Source organism: Delphinus delphis, chromosome 6 (genome assembly GCF_949987515.2).
Source record: "Delphinus delphis chromosome 6, mDelDel1.2, whole genome shotgun sequence".
In the NCBI taxonomy this organism is placed as follows: Eukaryota; Metazoa; Chordata; class Mammalia; order Artiodactyla; family Delphinidae; genus Delphinus; species Delphinus delphis.
The window spans coordinates 13,071,133-13,092,137 of record NC_082688.1 but is presented as its reverse complement, the minus strand read 5'-3'; the positions used below and the strand labels follow the sequence as shown (position 1 = coordinate 13,092,137).

At 56.4% G+C, this 21,005-nt stretch overlaps 1 protein-coding gene across 1 annotated transcript in view; it reads left to right on the top strand.

Annotated features, from left to right (window-relative positions):
• Positions 1 to 21,005, top strand: part of DAB2IP (DAB2 interacting protein) — a 194,475-nt gene that overhangs the window by 217 nt on the left and 173,253 nt on the right. The window lies entirely within an intron of this gene.

The following is a 21,005-nucleotide window of genomic DNA, read 5'->3' as shown; positions in this document are numbered from 1 at the left end:
CTGCCTGGTCTTGGGACCTGGGGGTCATGGGTGCCGGGAATTATGGCACAGAGTTGAAGGGCTCCAGGAGCGGGGCCTGGGCAGCCCCTTGGACCGGGCACTGGCAGGGTCGGGGGAGGGAGAGCGAGTTTCGGCGGCTTCTGTTTTGCTCCCGGACAAGAAGGAAAGGAAGTTTGCAGCCCCCCTGCCTGTCTGCCTCACTCGCTGTCCCCAGGCCTGCCGGGTGCCGTGGGGAGTTTGATTAGTTAGATCCTGCAGATAAATATAGATGGACCAGGCAACAGGAGCGCAGTCTGTAATTAAAGCCCAGCTGTAAGCACTCCCCGCTTTGCAGGGCCCCAGGGGCTGCCACCAGGGAGCTGCGCCTGACGCAGTCTCCCTGCGAAGCCCGGGCGGATTGTTAGGGAAAAGTTGCTTGGGACAGAGCAACTTGTCTGGAGCCCACGGCAGGGACGTGTAAGGCTCGGAATGGCTCGGCCGGGGCAGTTTCTGCAGGCTTGGGGCTCCAGGGGTGCAGGGAACTAAGACCCCATTGCTCAGCCCAGCCAGGCTGTGCACCTTTGGCTAGGACACCTGGGGCGCTCTGGCCATCTCTGTGTTGTGCAAAGGAGAGAGGCAGGAGGGCAGGAGGGACTGGGGGGGGGGCCCTGGGGGGCCAGCAGGTTTTAGGGCTCAGTAGGGAGAGGGCCCTTTTGGCCTCAGAGAGGAGGGCTAGTCAAGGGAGGCCTCACCCCAGCTTGGATCCGCCTTTTGGGGGCCCAGACCCTCCTGGGACCATGATCCCTGCTAAGAAAACTGTTTCCTTCTCCCTCTGGACCCCCAAGCCCCACCGCAGCCAGGCCTGGCCGCTGGGCACAGATTCAAGGCCAAATTACCTCCCTCCTGCCAGCTTCAGCTCTTTCCAGGGAGAGGGGCCCTTTGCCACGTTTGGAGCTGCACCCCTCGGGGGAGCTTGGCAGCCTGCTGGCCGGGCGTCTTTGGACGGTCGGGTGGCCAGTGGACGCACGCCGAGTGACCCCCACGTGCCAGGCTCTGTGTCAGGGTCAGGGATGCTGGAATAAAGAACTCAAGCCTAAGAAACAGTTTGTGTTTAGTGAATGTTGGGAGGAAAGAGAGAGAGGGAGGGGAGAAAAGGGAGACGGAGGCCCTGGCCCTGGAAGAGCTCCCAGCCTCCAATAGGAGACAGACAAATGATACTGGGTTCAGAGTGATGAGTTCCTGGCGGGGGGAGATGGGGGCAGACAGTCTGGGGTGTGCGACAGGCCTGCTGGTCTCCAGAGATGTTTACCTGAAGCTTGGCACGGGGACGCTACCCCACGGAGGGCACAGACCCTTGTCTGGGGGACCAACCCAGAGCCAAGCAAGGCTCCAGATCCCCCGGGGCTCCATCTCCCCACCTGGCACCCAGTGGTCTCTAGGGAACCCACAGTCCCAACCTGCTGTCCCCTGGGTTTGCTAGTGGCAGGCTTGGGGCAGGGTAAGCCCAGGGGCCCCGGAAACAGAGGCTGCTTGCCCCCTAACTGAAGGGCCCATGCACCATCAGATCCTTGTCTTGCCCTGTGGCTGGCCTTCTGGAAGCTGGTCAGGCAGTGAGGAGCCTGGAAACTGAGAGGAAGAGGACAAGGGACAGGAGAGCGTTCCTTAGGAAAGGGGCAGGCAGGAATGGAGGAGAGCCCAGGAAGTCCTTGGGAATGTTCCCACGCTGAAGGGGCCATCCTGGAAAAGGGACAACTGTGGCCTCAGAGTCACTTCCTCTCTAAGCCCAGGTCCTGCATTTGTTCATCTAACAAATACTACTTTCACGTCCTGGACTAAATTTTGTGGTTGGAGAGGTAAATCAAACCTTGTCTCTGCCTTTCTGACACTCCCAGGCTAGTCTGGGAGAGAGAGGTAAGTTCTCTCTGATGCGGAAGGCCAGGGCCCCGTGGAACCCCTAACCCCGCATGTGGAGTCCAGGAAGGCTTCCCGGAGGAGGTGACTCCTCCACCGAAGAAGAGGATGACTCTCTCTTTTCTGAAACAATTTCTTCAGCTGGCTTCTGGGCTATAGGCCACTATCCTGATTTTCTCCCATCTATTCTGTCTCTTTTTCTGTTTCCTTCTCTTGGACCCCTCCCGCTACCTGTTAGTCACACGGTCCTATCACCAAGGTCAGCATCTTCTGCCTCCCTCCATGATCTTCTGTCTTCACCCCCTCACTCTATAGGCTCCAGCCACAGTGATCTGACCTTCCTCACACTCAGCAAGCTAGTTATCAGCCCAGGGCCTTCACACATGGGGTTTCCTTGCCTCTTCCTCTCAGTCTCCGCGGAGCTAATTCTACCTCCTCCCAGTCTCCACTGAAAGTCACTCGCTCAGAGAAGCTTTCCCTAGATCATGTTCCCCCAATGCATCAAATTAGATCCCACTCTTCTACTCTCTCTTCTCCTTTATAGGACCTGTTCCTAGTTGCACTACACATTATGGTATGTGTATGTGTTTAACCTCTGTGTCCCCCACTAATCTCTAAGCTCCCTGACAGCCGTTATCCCCAGAGCATAGCCCTCTGCCTGGCCTGTAGTAAGCATCCAACAAATACTTGAGAATGAGTGAGTGGACGATTCGGTTGGCCTAGCCAAGGAGGTGAGGAAAGGCATTCCAGGCAGAGAGAACAGCAGGTGCAAAGGCACGGAGGCTGGAGAAACTTCCATTGAGGGTGAAGCTTCTGGTCAGGTGTTGGCAAGCTGAGCTCCTTAGGGGGCCCAGGGTTGGGAGAAGCACAGCTGGGGTTGGGGCTCTGGGCCCCCCGTCCCTGCTTCAAGCAGGGCAAGACTCCCTTCCGTCGGGTGGATATCCTGAGCTCTAATTCCATTCATCAGGTGTTCAGGGGATGAAAGGAGTTTGGCTACGTCCCCAGCCACTGACACTGATGTTCTGGAGGCCTCCAGCACATTCAGGGCATCTTAGCAGACAGGGCTGAGTGGAGCCCCATAGGGGGTCCTGAGATGAGGGACCCTTAGAGCAAGGCCAGCGAGGGCTCAGACCACAGCTGGGGGGAGTGGCAAACACAGGAGCAGGGCTTTCTTTTACACAACGTTCACAGGCAGGAAGGCAAGGAGGAGGGAGCTTGGAGACTGTGCACTAACCCCAGCAGAGCCCTTCGTGGAGGGGCTTCAGTTTCCCCACGTGTAAGTAAATTGGGGCGAGGGCCAGACAAGATCTGACTGACCCCCTCTGGCATGGGCTCTTCAGAGCCGCACGGAAAGGCCAGCCCAGAGAATCACTTCCTTCCTGTGTGCCTGTGATTGCGAGGGAGGGGACAAGATGATCAACGGCTCGCTGACCTGACTCCCACTCGAGACCCTGAGATCCTTGCGAGTAGGGGCTGTGTCTTGTTTGCTGCTGTATCTCTAGGGTCCTGCACGGTGCCTGGCCCTGAGGAGATGCTCGATACACACTCATTGGATGAATGAATGAATGAGTGAATGGTGAGCGGCACCAGCTGGATCCCGCCCTTAACTTACTCGTGCCCTCAGGCATCCCCCTCCTCCCTGGACTTCTGTTTCCTGAGCTGTCCGATGAGGGTACTGCACTCCACACCCCTGAATGCTCCAGCTCTGACCATCTAAGATTCTAAATCCGACTCAGCACTTGGCACCGTCTTCCCTCCCTGTGGCCTGAGCCTCAGCCCGGCTCCCTCAGCCATCAGGTGGCCTGGACCAAGTCCCTGCTCCTTGTTCAGACTCAGCTTCTTTGTCTGACAAATGGGCAGCCTCAGTCCTGCCTGCCTGCTTGCCGGGTTGGCTGGGGTCTCCAGAGGAGTGATGAGATACAACTATGGGAGGCTGGACACCTGTTGGGGGGAGTTCATGATTCTTGGGTGAGGGAGCTGGGCTCAGACAGACGACCAGGATAAAAGCTCCGGAAGGGGCTGGTTGCTTTGGAAACCCTGGGGGCAGAACCAGCAGCTCAGAGCCTTCAGTTTCTTCCCATGATACCAGCACAGGACATGAGCTCCAGCTGGGGGCCCTATAGGGAGGCAGATGAGGTGATTTTGTAAACTTCCAGGTGCTGCATGTAAAAGAACCAGTACTATTTACTGAGCACCTACTCCAGGCCAGGCCCCACACTCTGCCTACTTGAATCCTCAACAAACTTGCTAGGCTGCTGTTATAGCTCCATTTTCCAGATGAGGAAACTGAGGCTCAGGGAAAGTAAGTGACACCAAGACCTTACAGAGAGGTCAGTGATTTAACCCAGGTTGCGACAGAGCCCGGGGGCTTCATTTTGCTGCACTTTCCGAGAGCTGTCCCTGCACCAAAGCTGCCGCCTGAGATCCTGTCTTGCTAGGAGTGTCTGTTGGAGCCGTTCAGGAGACAAGCACGACAGGGCAGGAGCCACGACTGACAGTGACGTCATGTCAGCTGGGGACAGTGAGTGCAGAAGCCGCTGTAACGGGAGAGGGTCAGTCTAAAGAAAGGGCTATTTTGGGCTGGAAGCTGTCAGGGGGCCTGATGTCACCACTCCCTGGCCCTTCCCCCGTGAGAGGGGGAAGCTGAAGATGTCATAAGCGGCTTGCCTCAGCTGGTAACAAATAGAAAATAACCGTAGAAAAAATAACAAATAGAAAAAAACAGCAACTATTTGGCCGGCCACGTGCCTCACATTCATCATCTCGCTTCCCCTTTCCCCCACCCTGTAAGGCTGGCGTTGTCATTCTCATGTTCAAGATGAGGAAACAAGTTCAGAGAGGCTGGGTGACTCACCCAAAGTCACACAGGGAGCGAATGGCAGAGCTGAGGGTTATGTCGGTTTGTCCCATCTGGAGCCCAAGCTCTGAACCAGTGCCCACTAGGCCCTTCTCTGAGGCTGTGCTGTGTGGATGGATCAGGCCTCCGCTGCCTCCTCAGGGCCAAGAGCCTGGGGCCTCCTCTTCTCTCTGCTGCTGAGCTAACTCAACAGCAAATCTCAGTTTCCCCATCTGTGAAATGGAGGTAATCGTGGACGCCCGGCCTACCTGGGGTGGGGAAGGGATGCCAATTCCAGATTCCTTCCATCTTACTCTAGGACTTTGCTGTGGACCAGCTGGCTGGGCCTCTGGGGACGGAAGGAACAGGAAAGGCCACAGCCCCACTTTAGGTCAGTTCACAGGTGAAGGAATCAGGCCAGAGAGGCAGAGCAGGGACCCCACTTACTGAGCTCTTACTACGTGCCCAGCTGTGTGCTAAGTGTTCCACATGGAGTTGTGGGCTCTTCACAGAGGAAGGAATGGCCCCATTGCTCAGCTGAGACAGTTGAGGCTTAGAAGGGCCCAAGACCACAGCTAGTGGGGCCACCCATGATTCAAACCCAGGACTCTCAGACGCCTGCGCTTCTGCCCACCCTCGGCTGCCCCTTGCGTATCCTGACCCCCAGCCTTTCCCTGTGCCCAGGAGAGCCTCAGTCCTGCTGGCTGGCCTTGCCTGGGCCTCTGAACTTCCTCAGCTGGGCAGGTGGATGAGGGGTGGAGCCCCCAATTCTTGCCCCACGGGACTCTGGGATGAGGTGAAATCAGGGAGAAGAGTCAATAAAGAACAATGAGGCCGGACGGGGAGGGGCTTAAATCATGGATGTTCCCAAGCCAGAGCAGCTGGCTGCACAAGAAGGCTGGGGAGTGAGGCCTGGGGAAGATGGGAGGGTGGCCCCTGTGCTTGCAGTGCCCCCAGCACAGCAGGAGGAAGCTCAAGGAGAGGGGCTCCTGGTGGGAGGAGGAGGGAGCAGCGAACTCAGGAAGAAAAGGCATTTCACCCTTGTCCTCCTGCACGGGCCTGGGCTTCCATCCTGCTGCATCTCCCCGGGGTCTGGGCCACATGTCTCTCTGCGCCTCTCATTGGAGGACTGGGGACAGCAGTAGCCACCTCCCAGATCATTTCTTCTTATATTGTCCTGGACGGTGGCTGCCTGGAGCCAGCCCCTCCCTTGAGGTTACCTTGTGGTACCTAGTTGCCGATCTTTGTTGAATCACTCAGCAGCAGGGCCCGGTTCCCCTAAGCTTTCCTACCACCTGATGTATTTCCTGGCATGTTTAATCCCCATTTTATAGATGAAGAAACTGAGGCACAAGGAGGTGAGGTCACTAACCCAAATCTCAGTCCTGTGAGTGATGGGGCCTAACTCACACCCAGGCTCCTGGACCACTGCTCTGGTCCCCCTTATGCCAAGAAGGCTGGTGGGCCTTTTCCATGAGGCCCAGTGGGTCTCAGCACCTTCTCACTGGCTGGCCTCCCTGGGCCAACCACTGGGCACTCCGAGTCCAGCCCTTTGTTCCCGCTGCCCAGCTCGTTCCTTCTACTGGGTGGATGTGCCCTGGGCTGCTGACTACACCCCAGGCCTTTGGAAGCTAGAGCTGTGCCCCTCCCAGAGGGGGTTCCTCCCAAGAGGTCACCTCAGAAGCCTGGGGAGACTGGAGCAAACAGAAAATGGCCCCAAGTGTGAGGAGACCCAAGGGAGAGGGTCTTTGGGGGTCCTCCTGCCCATCCCCCATTACACGATGAGAAGATGGGGACCTGAGAGAGGAGGAACCAGAACCACTCAAGGGCCATTCTAGTTCCTAACTGGTCCTGAGCTGTGCCCTGACTCTCCATCTCCCAGCCCCCACCTCAGGCCACGCCCCACCTTGGACCGCTAGACAGCTACCTTGCGCCCTCTTGGGGATCCCTGTCTTCGCCCATCCCCCAAACTCATCCTCTGTGTGCAGCTAAAGGGGCCACTCTCAGGCATCTTAAAGTCCCACAGGGCACCCCAATGCAGCAGGATAGAGTCTAAACTTGTTACCACGGTGTCAAGGCAGTCCACCATCTGACTCCTGGATGACACCTCTGCGCTTATCTCCAGCACACCCCTTCTTTCTCTCTATCCCAGCACGACCAATTAATCTCTGTCTTGAATGTGCCATCCTCAACTTTGCACTTGCTAATCCCCCCTGCCTGGAATACTCTCCCATCTCAGCTCTCTCCACTACTCCTCTCCCACCCTGGCCACTCCTGCTCAGCCTGCAGTCTCAGCTTGGGTGTCACCTCCTCCAGGAAGCCTTCCCTGACTACCTTTTTTGAGCTCCCAGGCACCCTGGGTTTCCAGCTAGCCTGCCACACGCCAATGAGTACAGTGCATTTGCTTCCCTGCCTGTCTTCACCTCTGGACTGTGAGCTGCTCCATGTGCCAGATTGAAAAGTTGGAGGCTGAGCGGGTGGGCTGAGGAAGAAGTCAGTGTGACCTGGTCTCTGGCCTGTGTGGCAGGACTGTTGGTGTCCACACTGAGAGGGGGACATGGGTGGAAGAGCATTTTCTGGGTGGGAGGGGGAGTGATGTTCTGGGCTTGCTGTGTCTGAAGGGCCTGCAGGGCCATCGAGTGGTTTTCTGTAGAAGAGTCAGTGATGGTCATTCCAGATGTGACCTCCAGAGAGGCTCCAATTCCAGGGTGGAGGATGGAAGCATCTTAGACCTTCCCAGCTGCATCAGTACCATTCCCTTTCCTAGACTTTTTGAAACCTTTACTCACCTCCCCAGCCAAGGTCCTGCCACCTCCCCTAGGAAGCCAGCCCTGACCACCGGCTGAGGCCGCTCTATTCTCTCCTTGACGGTGCCCTCCTGGTCATCACCACCTCTAGTCCTAGGCCGTCTCACGGGCTACGCCTGGGAAGCCTTCAAGTTGGGGCCACACCCCTGTGTCTTCTGTAGACCCCACGAAGCCCTGCACAAGGATCCACACGCTGAGAAGATGCCCCTCCCCTGGATGGAGTCAGGTTCCGCAGTCTCAGCCAGGGGATTCTGGGAAAACCAAACAGAAGCCTAGAGAGGCTTCGGGTCAGATTGACACAGGCGAGCAGGGCGGGACGCAGACGCAGGGAGGGGTGCATTTCTGTCCAATCTGGAAGTGTCCGCCCGGATGGCTCGGTCCTCACAACCCCAGGCCTGAGGCACTCCAGCCGGTGACCTACATCGCAGCGCGCCTCTGTGCATGGGCATGTGTGTGTACGTGACATGAACTCGTGCTGAGGGCACGAGCGCCTCGCCAGTGGGATGGAGCGCCAGCAGGTGGGTCTCCATCTTGTCTGTGAGCGAGCTCGTGAGGGTGAGGGGTACCACAGACTCGGCACCAGAATGAGGGAGGCTGTGCTCCGGAAGAGCCAGCTCAGGGGACCACAGGTCCTGAAATGGCTGGGGTGCCTGTCCCCTAGCCGCCAACCCGCCTCTGCCCAGGACTCTCCCTTGACCCAAATTTCAGATAAATGGCCTCCCCCGCCTTTACTAATGGTGGAATGTTCGGCATGGAGAACGAGGGCAGCGGAGGGAGGGGACCTGGAACACAGTGTGAGGTTGAACCAGGAGATGGCCAGACAAGTCTGGAGGGAGGGTGGGCTCTGGCCTCCCAAAGCCCAGGCTGCCAAGTTCAGGGTCTGACTCGGGAGCCTCCTGGGGCTGTCCCAGGTCTGTCCCTGGTTTCCCTCCTGGTACCTGGTCTCCACACCCCTCCCCCACCGGCCTGCGAGGGACAGTAGAGACCCTTCTCTCCTGGTGAGACTGTCCTTGACCAAGCGTCTGTGCCAACTTCATGGCCTGGAAGCCAGGCGCCTAGGAGGGTTCCGGCTCTGAGACCCTTCAGTCTTTCCTTTGGCCAGCTCTGTGGTGGGCCCAGTCGGGGTGTCTCTGCCCACCTTCTGGGGCTCCTCTCCCAGACTGGGCCTCCGACAGCTTGGGGGAATGGACGGTGCCCGCTGCTCGAGTATTGCTGAATCTCTGTCTCTGTCTCTCTGCCTCCCTCCCGCTGGGCCTGCCTGCTCCAGCCGTGCCCCCTCCCCTCCCGCAGAGCTCCCCCACACCCCATTCAGCTGCACAGACTTGGGGGCAGCGAGAGGAGTGAGGCTCCAGCTCCCGAAGGCTCTCCAGGCCCCTCCAGGTCCACTGGTGTTGGGGCTTCAGCTCTGCCTCCTTCCCTCAGCTCCCCGCTGAGGCCAGGTGGCTCTGGGGTCTGCATCCCCCGCCCTCCGCCTGCCTGGGGACCCCCCTCCCCGCCCTGCTCAGCCCCTCCACCGGCCGCTTCTCCTCCTTCAAAGAGCCTGCCATTCCATCTCTTCCACATCTCACCCCCTCAGCGCACCCAGCCTCCCTGCTCCTTCACAGCCAAGCTCCCTCAGGACAGCCCGGGTCCCTCACTGTCCACGTGCTCCTCGGCACCACCCCCTGCCCCAGACTGCTCTGGCCAAGGCCACCAGAGGAGCCCTGACTGCTGAATGCGGGATGTCAGGCGCAGGCTCCCTGCTCTTCCAGGCTGAGAGGCCCTGGTGGGGTGGGCTGGGAGTGGGTGGCTCAGACCAGGGTCCCTGGACTGGCAGCCCACCTACATCAGATCCCTGCCACTTACCAGGGAGTATGTGGCTCTGGGAAAATTATGTAACTTCCCCCAGCCTCAGTTTTCCCGTCTGTGAGATGGGATGATTACGCTAGCCCTTGTCTCACAAGTTACTAGGAGGAGTAAACAGTTAATGCTTAAAAAACAGTCCTGAGACCCTTTCAGGCAGAGCTAGCCCTCAGTTGACATTGGTGGTTATTACTGTGATTATTATTATTGCATTTGTCATTGTTGGAATCTCTCACTACCGGCAAGCATGGGACCCTCACGCCCCTCCCCCCCATCCTTGTCCCTTCTCACTCTTCCGGGCAGGCTGCTTTTCCTCCTCCTCTAGCCAAGCCACCCAGATGCCCAAGCATGACTCCCTCTCCTTCCACATCCCCCGCCCCTTCCTCACATCTGCGGTCTCCATCTCACCCCTGCCCACATGCGGCTTACTTCACACCCCACACCCCGGCCCGGCTGCCAGCCCCACCCTGGGCCTCCTGCCTCACCCTCTGCCTCCAGTCCCCACCCCAGACCAGGGGACTCTCTAACAAGTGCTCCCAGCACCCTCATCCTCCTGTGCTCCCCGTCACACCCGGGTGTCCGCCTGTCTTCGTGCCTCAGCACTTCTTGCTGATGCTTGTTGAATGAATGACCCGATGCGAGCAGTAAAGAGCTTCTCTGATCAGTGCAACACACAGTGGGGATCAAAGAGCATTGGAAGCCTCCCCCAAGAGTCAGCTCACTTGCGGGGGGGGGGGGGGGAGGGGACATGGTGTGATCTCAGTCCTCCAGAGAGTTCTAACCCTCACCCCAGCCTCAGCCCTAGAGATTTGAATTCAGTTAGTCTAGAGGGGGACTGGGCATTGGAATATTAAATTCCTCCCCTCCCTTCCCCCCACCCCACCCCCACCAGGTGATTCTAAGGGACAGCCACTGGAATTGGGGGAGGAGGGTACTGGCGGGGGTGGGGGGCCGGGGTGTCTTTTTTCCCTGCCTACGTTCACTTCTTTTAATTCATGTTGAGCACTTCCTCCAGGCTAGCTGTCTGCCAGGCACTGGAGGCCCAGGGAAGGACAAGGCTGGGTGTCTGTCCTCAGGGCAAAGCTCAGGACAGGGGCCCAAAGCTACAATGACAGCCCAGGGCAGGGAGGCCTGGGGGGTGGTGTGCAGGGGATGTGCTGAGCTTAAAGGTAACCAGGGCTTGGCCTGCAGAAGGAGGTAGTTAGCAGGCTAGGGATGGGTCTACTGGAAACTTGGAGTGATTCAGTGAGGCTGGACCCCAAAATCCAGATGGGAGGAGGTAGGGGAGGAGCCTGGAGAGCTTAGGGGTTCCAGGCTCAGGGGCTTGGTTTCCATCCTGCATCCAGGGAGCCATGAATAGGTCCAAGCAGGGGAGGGATGCAGTTGTGCTGTCTCCCCTGAATTCCTAAGACCCCAAACCACACCTCTACTCAACACAGTGCCCCTCGCCTGAGCCAGCTCAGCTAAGTCTGTGTGGCTGTCTACCTGGGGAGGTGACAGCCCCAGTAGGGGAAGCCTACAGGAGGGGGCTGGGAAGCTGGAAAGAGCGCATAGAGGGAGAGATGCCAAGAAGGCCGGAAGCCAAGAGGGCAGCAGCATTCCTGCGCCACTGCTCACCTGGGCCCGCCCAGCCTCTGGGTTTTTTGTTTGTTTGTTTGTTTGTTTTGCGGTACGAGGGCCTCTCACTGTTGTGGCCTCTCCCGTTGCGGAGCACAGGCTCCGGATGCGCAGGCTCAGCGGCCATGGCTCACGGGCCCAGCCGCTCCGCGGCATGTGGGATCTTCCCGGACCGGGGCACGAACCCGTGTCCCCTGCATCGGCAGGCGGACTCTCAACCACTGCGCCACCAGGGAAGCCCGCCTCTGGATTTTTGAACCTCCAGTTTCAGAGGTCTCCCTTCCCCAGGGTCCTCAGCAGCCCGAGCAGTGCAAGCTGAGCTTCTAGGGAGAAGTATGAGGGACACTCTGATCCTCTTCCTCTCGGCCCCAATAGTAGATGGTTCTGAATCTGAGACTGGCCAGAGATGGGGGGCACCTTAATGAGGTAAACCAGCCAGACAGGGAACAAGGGGAGGGAAGGGAAAGCGCACAGCTCATAGAGCTTTCACTCATCTTACAGAGGGGGAAACTGAGGCAGAGCGACGTTTGGCAATTGGCCCCTGGTCACACTGCAAGGAAATGGTAGAGCAGGATTTGAACCCTGGTCTTGCTGGCTCCAAAGCCAGCGTGCATCCCACTCTGGGCCACTGTCAGTCTGCACTGAGCGTCCCAGGTTGCCTAGTCCTGCGCCAGGAAGAGGCGGGAAGGGCCTGGGTTCTCTGTTCACCGGGCCAGTTCATTGCATAGATGTGCGAACTGAGGGCCCAAGCTGGCAGTGGCTGAACAGGGAAGGGAGGAATTGGTATCAGGGAGTCAGAGATGGCTTCTGGGAGGGGGCAGCGGGGGAGGGTGCAGGCAGCAGGGGAGGGTCCCAACAGGTAGGAGGGGGTGGAGAGAAATGAGATTTAGATAAGTGGAGGGCAGCAGGGAGGGCGCCCCAGCAAGGGAAACAGCCTGAGCAAGGGTGCAGAGGTGGGAATGCGTGTCCCAAGTCTCCCAGCCTGAAACTTGGGGGTGACCGGCCTGAAGGAAGGCTGAGTCACGGCTGAGGACACAGAGTGAGGGGGCTGTTCCCTCAGGCGGGGTTTCTCAACCTTGGCACTACTGACGTGTGGGGTGGATAACTCTGTCGTGGGGACCGACCGACCTGTGCGTCAGAGGGTGTTTAGCGGTATCCCTGCCTCTACCCACCAGATGCCAGTACCATATCCGCCCCCCACCCCCAGCCCAAGTCGTGACAACCAAAAACGTCTCCAGACATTGCAAAATGTTCCCTGCGGGATAAATTGCCCCCGATTAAGAACGACTGTCCCAGAGTAGGCAGGAGCCGAGAAACGGGAGGGACGGGGCCCAAAGCTGCAGTCAGCACTCGCCTGTCCTCCAGCCCCGGTTCCCAGCCTCTCACCGTCCGCGCCAAGCCTCATCCTTCAGCTGACCTGGGGCTCCCTGAGTGCCAGGAAAACCTCCGCCAACGCGCTTCAGGGCTGAGAGACGAGCGGGGTGGCGGAACAAAAGGGCTTGTGTTTCGGGATGAAACCTCCCCCTGCCCGCCCCGGTGTGGAGGAGGGGCCCTGATCCGGGCCAAGTGGGGCTGCTCGGCGGGGCAGGGGCTTGTCAGAGCCAGGATCTGGAGAGAAGGTGCTGGGAGGGGAGGGGGTGGGGAAGCTACCCCACTTTAGCTCGGATTCACAAACAGGCCCTTTTCAGAGCCCCACCCCCAAATCAAAGCCTCCCAGCTGGTGGGGATGGAGTTCTGAACTCATCCTGACCCTTGGTCCTGGGGGTGAAGGGGTCAAGGGCTGCCCTCCTGGCTGGGGCCCAGGCCAGGGTCGGGACAGGCCAATGCCTCTCTTCTCTGCTGTCCACAGGCTGCGTCTCCGGCGGGGAGCCCGGCTGCGTGTTGAGGGAGGACAGGGGTGGGGAGGCGACAAGGGACAGGAAAGGAAGCCCCATTTCACCGTCTCCTTACCCCCAGCTGTGTGCAGCCAGAGGAGCTTCTAAAATGCATGTCCAGCCTCCCCATCTGGCCTGCTTAAACCTGCCACTGACTCCCCGTGACCCTCAGGATCAAGTCCACAGCCCTTGGACAGCGCTTCAAGGATACTATCTCATCCCACCTGCCACGGCTCCCAACTCCACCTCTCTTCTGAGCCTGGAATGTCCGTCTCCTCCCCATCGGCAATGGCCCCCAAACTGGGCTATCTCCTATTCATGCATTAGTGCCCCTTTGGTCACCACTGCCTCCAGGAAGCCTTCCCAGCTCCAGTGAGTGAGTGAGTGCCTGGGGCACTGGTGGCACCAATCCCTCCAGGATGCAGCTGTCTCTCTGTGTGTGAAGTCGGCCCATTCCCCCTGAAGCATCAGGCCTAGAACAGAAAACTGGTGACTAGTGAGCATTTGTTGAAAGAAGGAGGGAGTGGGGGAGGGATTAAAAAAAAAAACAAAAAAAACTATGTTTTTAGAAAAGGGAGAGGATGAGAGAGAAAACAAATGGGCAGAGCCTGGGTGAGAGGAGTAGCCTGTCCTCTGGCCAATGTACCAGGACAGACTGACTCCACAGGCCTGTGGGGAGAAGCAGGCAACATTTCTCTGCATTGAGACTCCTGGAAAACTTCCCCCAGGGCCAGGGGCTTGGGCACAGCCTGGCCTTGCTGACAGGCCCCTTTCAGATTTGTCCCCTGATGCCACCAACAAGGCAGGACAGGTGTTCAGGGGGTGGGGGGGCTGTCAGGAGGGCATTTTGCTGCCCACCCAGCATTTTGGGTATCACCCGCCATCAGGGGATCCCAGATTCCTTGGTTCTAAGAACCTCAAGAACCAAGACACTCCGTCCAGGCCAGTGGTTTTCCAGTTGGGTCAGAGGAGATGCCCAGAGGTTGACATATAGGAGAGACCCCCACCTCCCCTAACACAGCTCTGCTTTCACTTGATGTAAACTCTGGGTTTGCCTGAACTTTTTCATTTGAAATGACGGCTCTGTGTCTCAATCAGTTTACAAAGAACACTCCTCCTTCTTGAACAGATAAGAAGAGCAGGGCTTAGAGAGGAATGGGGTGGCAGAGCCATGTCAACCTCCTGGCCCTTCGCGCTGAACTGCAGGGCCCTCTCCTGAAAGCATAAACGTATGAATGAATGAGTAGGAATCTGGAAGTAGGCTTTGGTAACATGGGGTGACAGCAAAGGACACTTGATTTCTGGCACGAGGAACTGCCCCAAAGTGGGAAGGAAAGAGCAGAGCTGGGTGGCTGGTCACTGTGCACTTACTGTAATTACATTATACCCAACCTGCTTTTGGAGCTGTTCAAAGACACCGTGACGTCCTGACTTTAGCCAGAGTAGCACCAGGTATAGAATCAGAATCTCAGGTTCAAGCCCCAGCTCTTGCACTTCCTGTGTTGACCTTGCCAAATCAACCCCCTCTTGAGACTCAGTTTCTTCCTCAACAAAATGGGACTCACAACACCCCCGTGCCAGAGTTGTTGTGAGGGGTAAAAAGGAGAGCACAGAGCAGGGGTTGAACAATTCCTGGTGGGCTCAGATTCTTCCTTGTACGTGAACTTGAGGAAGTTCACAGTCTAAGGTTCAAATCCCAGTTACGTCCCTTACTAGCGGGGTGACTTGAGGCAAGTTTCGTAACCTCTCTGCCTCAGCTTTCCCATCCATAGAATGGGAATAATAGTAGCACCCATCTGCCTCACGGGACGTAATGAGTTACTACGTGTAAAGCACCTAGAACAGGGCTGCCTAAGGGTTTGTTATCGATATTTGTACTCAAATAACAGCATAGGTCTTGCAGAGAGGTCCCAGAAATGGGATAAAAGAGCGAATGAGATAATGAATGCAAGGAAAATTCGGGTTCTCCCAGGGAATGCCTTGTGGTCCTAATTCAGACCTGTCCTCATCCATAAGTGAGGTCTTCCCGTGGTTCCTCTTGGCTGGGAGCCACCCTCTCTCCCCGGCTCCCTATCTCTGGACCTCTCCCCGCATTTTTCTGCAAGCACGCAGAGGCAGGATTCCATTTCACCCCTAGATGACTTTGGGTGATAAAGAAGTAACTTCAGCCTCCTTGAATTGAGTCTTCTCTCCAGAACGTAACAAACCTGGAAATTGGAATTGCCGTGGAGCGGATTATTCTGGGAGGGTACCTCCTGGCATTAAAATGAAATTAGATCAAGGGACCTCTGTTATTAGCAAAATAATTCCCTGCGATTACAGAACGCAGCCATGAATCCTGATGGCAGATGAACTTCAGGTGACTCACTTGAGACAAATAACTGCAAAAACCACAGGCTCATCTAATCGCATCTCTGTAGCGTCACAGTCAGCTAATTATGCTAATGGCTATAGGAAATCACCTATTGTGGTCTGGGATTGGGAGGGCTTGAGACAGAAACATGTGTGGCGAATATTACCCGCTGTGAGCTGGAGAGGCTGGGCGCCATGCTTGGTTCCAAAACGGGTCCTTTCTTGGGGAGCTGGTTTGGTTCCTTGTCGACTGGGAGGGAAACCCATTATACAATCAGAATTGCAGTGGCTTCATTATTTATCTCTTTTCAGATCATCTTCATATAAGAAATTGACTTTGTCTAAGTTCCACTGGTGGGCATGATAATTCCAAGTTAAACAATGAAAGCTCAGGACCTTTGTGTCAATTCAATTCAGCAGACGTGCCTCTGTGCCCACTGGGTGCCTGGCACTGATCTAGACATGGGCAACATTCAAGAGTGTGTCTGGTGTCTTCTGAACATGGTCTCTTGTCCCGTCAGACACCTAAGAAAGGCAGTATTGTCCTCATTTTAGAGACAAGGAAACGGAAGCTCAGAGATGAGCAATGACTCACCCAAGGTGCTACTGCTACTGATCAAAGGAGATGACCACTTCCATTCACCCATAGGGATCTGGGGGGCTTCCTGGAAGCATGGACATGGGGGAGGGAATTGTAGACAGAGGAAACAGCTGAGCAAAAATCCCAGAGGTGGGAGATGAAAGGGCTGGGGGTGTTCAAGGATGGGAGATGAGGTTGGGAGAGTGGCTGAAGATCAGACAATAGAGAGCTTCAAATGACCAGTTGAGGGTTTGGACAATGGGGAGCCACTGCAGGTGTTTGAGCAAGGGAGGGATAAGATGGAATCTGAGCAGTGCCTGGGCCACAGTATGGGGGACCCCTTAGTAGGCTGCTGGCAGGGAGGGGGCCAGAAGGGGATGAGGTAAATAACGTACAATTTTTTAGTATAAGTATGTCCCCAATATAGCATAGGACACAGACTAAAAAATTATTCATTGTTTATTTGAAAGTTACATTTAATTGGCTATCTTGTATTTCATCTGGCAATCCTACCCCAGCCTCCCATAGCATCCCCAGCTGGGTTCTGGGCACCAGCTGTTTCCTCTTCCTGGTATGACTTTCCCCACTGGGCACGCAGCCTGGCGAACTCCTATCCACCCTTTGAGGCCCTGCACTCCTGACTACTGCTGTGGCAACATTTATCTCACACTACCGTTGTTACTTTCTTAGGTAATTGTTCTACTACGTAGCTTTCCTCTCAGCAGCGAACCTTACTTCTGGCTGCATAAGTTAAGGCCAGGACTCTCTCTAGATCCTGACGCCCTCCCCACCCCAAATTGCCTCCAATTTCTGCTTCCGTCTCAGGAGGGGCCGGCCTCTCCGCTGCTCCTAAGACCTTGCCTGCTCCCTAGAGAGTGGCTTACCTCTCTCATTGACCCCTTCAAGGTCACACTCTCTCCTGGGTCATTCCCACCAGGCACACCCAGCAAGTTCTCCCAGGCACAGGGTGGGTTCTCCAGACTAGGCAGGAGGGAAGGACACCCAGGAAGGTGGTGTCACCTCCAGTATGGTGGCTTACTTCCGCAGAGGACACCCCCAAAGAGGGCTGAGAGCTGGGGGCCATCTTGCAGCAGCCTTCCCACATCTGGGGAGTGAGTCCTCTATTCTGGAAGCGGGGATGTGGGCTGCAAATCACAGCGTCCAACCCCACCCCAACCCAAAGCATTCCCCTCAGGCGACCACCCAATCTCTCGTCTTCCTTCCAGCCAAGTCCCTCCGAAGAGCTGTCTGTCCCCCTTCCTCACTCACAGTCATCCCCCTCCTCTGACTGTGCGCTTCGTAGCCTCCAGTCTGTGCCCTTTAAACCCACCTTCAAGGAAAAAGAAAAAAAGGCATTTCCCCGGCGGTCCAGCGGTTAAGACTCCAAGCTTCCAACGTAGAGGGCGCGGGTTCGATCCCTGGTCGGGGAACTAAGATCCCACAAGCCACATGGTGTGGCAAAAAGAAAAACAAACAAACGAGCCCATCTTCTTCTTCCAGATAAAGGGATTTTTGTAAAACTCAAGCTTTGGCTGTCCCTCCCTCACTTAAGACCTCCCAGGAGCTTGCCGGAAGTCCCCGCTCCTGGGCATGGCATTCGGGGCTCCTCCTGGCCCAGCTCCCTTTTCCTCCTGCCCCCTGTCTCCCAGCTGCTTGATCGGAATCCCCGAGCACGCTGGGCTGGGCTGTTTCACGCTGTCATGCTTTGGAAGGGGCTGTTTCCTCTCCGCCTGGCTAACTTCTCTCTGCCCCTTCGAGACACACTCAGAAATCATCTCCTCGGATGACTTTCCTGGAGGTGCCCCTCTGGCCCACAAGGCTGGCATCAGGGACCCCAAAGCCACCCAGCAGCCTCCGTCAGGAGCGCACGGGGTTGGCGCCCAGGGGTGCTCCACGGGCCCCGGGCAGTGTCGTTCCTCATGTCTCCGTCTGCACACGTGAGCGGCCCACTGTTCTGTTTATCTGTGCCCCTAGCACCAAGTCCAGAGCCTGGCACAGAGGGAGTCCCAGGGACATGGACTCTGGCACTCAGGGAAGCCGAGGGCACCTGGCGGGGGGTAGGGGTGGTGGTAGTGTGAGAGAAGCTATAAAGGCAGCATCGAAGCATCGGGGACTGATTAAAGTCAGGCTGGGCTGTGGCTCCTCAGAGAGGCCTGTCCTGGGAACCGGAGCATCGTCCTGCCCAGTGTAACTCACAGTGTCTGAGCGCAGCTGCATTCTCTCTGCGTAATTGATTCTCAGCCACCTCTGAGCTGGAAGTGAGGTTTACACGTTTTACTGTTTATCCTCCGTGACCCTCAGGGTCCTGCACACACTGGATCGGAGATTCACTCTGCTCCCTTCCCTCCCCCTCCTCTCATGTCACCCCTGCCCGGGGGTGCCTGTGGGCCTGGGTGTTCGTTCTATGATACCTCAGTCGCTGTGGTTTTGAATCTCACTTCCATCATCGGGTGAGGGCCCACCGCCCGAAGAAGCGATTAAGTCATTGATTAGTTTGTACGACTATAAAACGGTGGTGTGGCCTTATAGGCTATAGAGTCCAGGATTTGCAGCCAAACAGACGCGGGTTTGAGGACAGGCTCTGTATTCGCGTGCCATGTGATGTTCCGCCAGTTGCTTGAACTCTCTGAGCATGCGCAGACGTGGCTGTGAGCATTAAGCGAGAGAACACGCGGAGCACCTGGCAAAGCACCCCGCACTTGTGTACGTATCAATGTGCAGAGATGTAGAAACTTCTGGCAACGGACAGTGTCCAACAATGATGAACAGAGCCCAGCACTGGAGGTGTGCGAGCAGACTCGGATTCGCTCATTCAATCGACAAACATCCATGGAGCACCTGCTATGGGCTAAGGCGTTTGCTGGGGGTGGGGACAGATACAACAATGGATGAAACCGGGCGTGATCCCTGTGCTCAGGGACGTCCAGACCTGGGAGGGCAACACGCTCATCTGGTGGTCACACAGTAAAGGTACAGTCGCCAACTTCAGTAAACACCCTGGATGTGTAGCGTGCAAAACCCGAAAAGGCTTCCCTAAGGACGTGGCATTGAAGCTGCCAGGGGAAGAAGTAACTGAGGCAAGGATGGGAGGGGACAGAGGAAAGTGGTCCAGAGAGGGGAGTCTCGTGTGGAAAGGCTGTGTAATGGGAAGGAGCGTTGCATATTTGGGGACCTGGAAGCTGGCTGGGGGGCTGAAGGCAGAGAGGGGAGAGGGGAGATGGCAAGGAAGGAGGCTGGAGGGGTGGGCAGGGGTCAGACCACCCAGGGTCTGGTAGGCCACATGAAGGTAACAAGAAACCACTGAAAGCTTTCCAGTAGGGGTAGAGGGAATAGGATTGGATCTGAGGTTTGAAAACCCCACAAGGAGGACCCGTGGACAGGGGGCAACGGGGAGAGGGCCCAGGTGGCTGCAGAGAGCCAGCTCAGTGCTTTATTGAAGTTCAGGCAAAAGATGACAGCCAGTGTCTGGACCAGCCTGGAAATAACCATTGGGGAATCACCAGCACAAGGACAGCAATTGAAGCCATGGGTCTGGATGCAGTTGAAGTTGCCCACAGAGAGAGTCTGGAAGGATAAAAGGGATGCAGACAATCTCAAACTCCAGCTTTTGTAGCCCGATAGAGTAAAATGAGGTAGCCAAGGAGAGGGCAACGTGACCAAAGAACTAGGAGAAAAACTGGGAGAGGATGGTGAGATAGAAGGCACCAGAGATTTTCCAGGGGTGAAGTATGGCCAAGAAGCCAGGTGACATGAAGGTGCACGGGTGTCCTTTGGTGTTACCACCAAGGAGGTCATCAGTGACCTTCCTGAGAAGCACTGAGATGGCCGACCTTAAGCTGGACGGGATTCCTGCCTTGCATGCCCGTTTTCATGGGACAAAGCGCCAACAGTGGCTAACGTCCATGTCACCAGGATAACATTAGATTGTCCAGTGCGATCTGGATCAAAGAGGATTGGCTCATTAGTTCAGAAAATCTCATCCGAACCCATGAAGCGCCCAGTATTGTTCTTTTCCGGTGACCACATAGCCCTGTCGACTTCATATATGTTTGCTTGTACAACGTGCGACACCGGCCAACTCATCTTGCAGAGTCTGGACTATAAGCAATTTGCCAGCCTGTACTTTGCCTTGGTGGAAGCTCCCGACAGTGGACATATGTGGGTTTTGCATACAGAGCGCAGACGCATTTGGTAAATCACCTCGGACGCGTCCCTGGGGATGGTGCCACAGGGTCTGTCGCCCCTACAGATGGAAGTTGGCAAGGAAAAGACGGGTCCAGATTGGGATCCCTGGGCTACGTGTGAAAACAGATTGGAGGGGGCCAGAGTGAATGTGGGGGGACAGGGAGGAGGGTCTGTGGCCCTGAAGTGCTGTGCAGCCCCATACCCAGAGGTAGGACAAAGGACAGGAGGAAGGACCACGAGAAGCACCGACCCGGAGCACACTTCTGACTGTTCCAGAAGAGTCTGGGCCAGCCTCCAGGTGCATGCTTTTGTTCAGAACTGGACAACACCCCACCCTGGCATTTCTTTCACCAACCGCACAACTTTCATAGTAACCCACTTGGGTTCCTTCCGCCCTCCCCTGAAATCATCTTCCTCTTGGTCAATATTCACATAATTGCTACCTGTTCCAAGAATGGGGCCATGCATTTTGCCTCTGTTATCTCACTGAATCCTTGCAAGACCCCCTGGCAATCAGCCCTGGTCACGTCCTGGTTGTGCAGACACAGAAACTGAGCTCAGAGGGATGTGACAGCACGCCCTAGGTCACACAGCTGGCCAGTGGCGCAGCCCAGATGTGAACCCAGGTCTCTCTGACCCAAAGGTCACATTACCTTCCAAGAACACTCCATGAAGACCAAGCAGCCAATCCATATAGCAGGATTGCTTTCCTTTTGAGAGTCTGACGTGACCTCTTTTGTTTCTGAGTATCTGGATCCAGTTACCCACTTTATTCATTCACCAAACCTTCCTGAGGCTGGGTGGTGGAGCTGCAGTGGTAGCTCAGACAAGGTTAGTGACCTGGAGGAGTTCGCAGTCAGCTCAAGGAGGAGACGGATCGTACCCAGGTGCAACAATCCGCAATGTGATAAACAAGGATAGTGCGGTGGGTGGGTGCCGTGGGAACCCACTGCCCGGGAGAGTTGATGAAGACCTCACAGGGCCAGAGCTGGACCGTAATAGGAGAAACAGGTCTTGGTCCA